General features: G+C 39.9%; 1 non-coding gene across 1 annotated transcript; it reads right to left on the bottom strand.

The window, feature by feature from the left end:
• Window positions 1-263: 263 nt before the first annotated feature.
• On the bottom strand, window positions 264-371 carry LOC127743178 (small nucleolar RNA R71). Its single transcript, XR_008004528.1, has one exon. It is a non-coding gene; the product is annotated as a small nucleolar RNA R71 (small nucleolar RNA).
• Between the last annotated feature and the right edge of the window lie 330 nt (window positions 372-701).

The raw sequence follows: 701 nt of genomic DNA, 5'->3' as shown, positions 1-701 counted from the left end.
TTTCTCTAATGCAACAGAATTGCAAGTTTCATAGACTTCCATTGGAAGAGCCTCATCAGTTTTTAGCTGAATTCTTGCAAATCTGTGACACTGTCAAGACCAATGGGGTTGACCCTGAGGTCTACAGACTTATGCTATTCCCTTTTGTTGTAAGAGACAGAGCTAGGATATGGTTGGACTCATAACCTAAAGAAAGCCTGAACTCTTGGGAAAAGCTATTCAATGCCTTCTTGGCAATGTTCTTTCCACCTCAAAAATTGAGTAAGCTTAGAGTGGAAGTCCAAACCTTCAGACAGAAGGAAGGAGAATCCCTCTATGAAGCTTGGGAAAGATACAAACAATTAATCAGAAAGTGTCCCTCTGATATGCTTTCTGAATGGAGCATCATAGGTATTTTCTATGATGGACTGTTTGAACTATCCAAGATGTCTTTGGATAGCTCTGCTGGAGGATCTCTTCATCTGAAGAAGACGCCTACAGAAGCTCAAGAACTAATTGAAATGGTTGCAAATAACCAATTCATGTACACCTCTGAAAGGAATCCTGTGAACAATGGGACTAATCAGAAGAAATGAGTTCTTGAGATTGATACTCTGAATGCCATATTGGCTCAGAACAAGATATTGACTCAGCAAGTCAATATGATTTCTCAAAGTCCGTCTGGAAAGCAAAATGCACCAGGTAGTACTAAGGAAGCTTCA

Source organism: Arachis duranensis, chromosome 1 (assembly GCF_000817695.3).
Source record: "Arachis duranensis cultivar V14167 chromosome 1, aradu.V14167.gnm2.J7QH, whole genome shotgun sequence".
Taxonomy (NCBI): domain Eukaryota; kingdom Viridiplantae; phylum Streptophyta; class Magnoliopsida; order Fabales; family Fabaceae; genus Arachis; species Arachis duranensis.
This window is presented reverse-complemented; position numbering and strand designations above follow the sequence as displayed.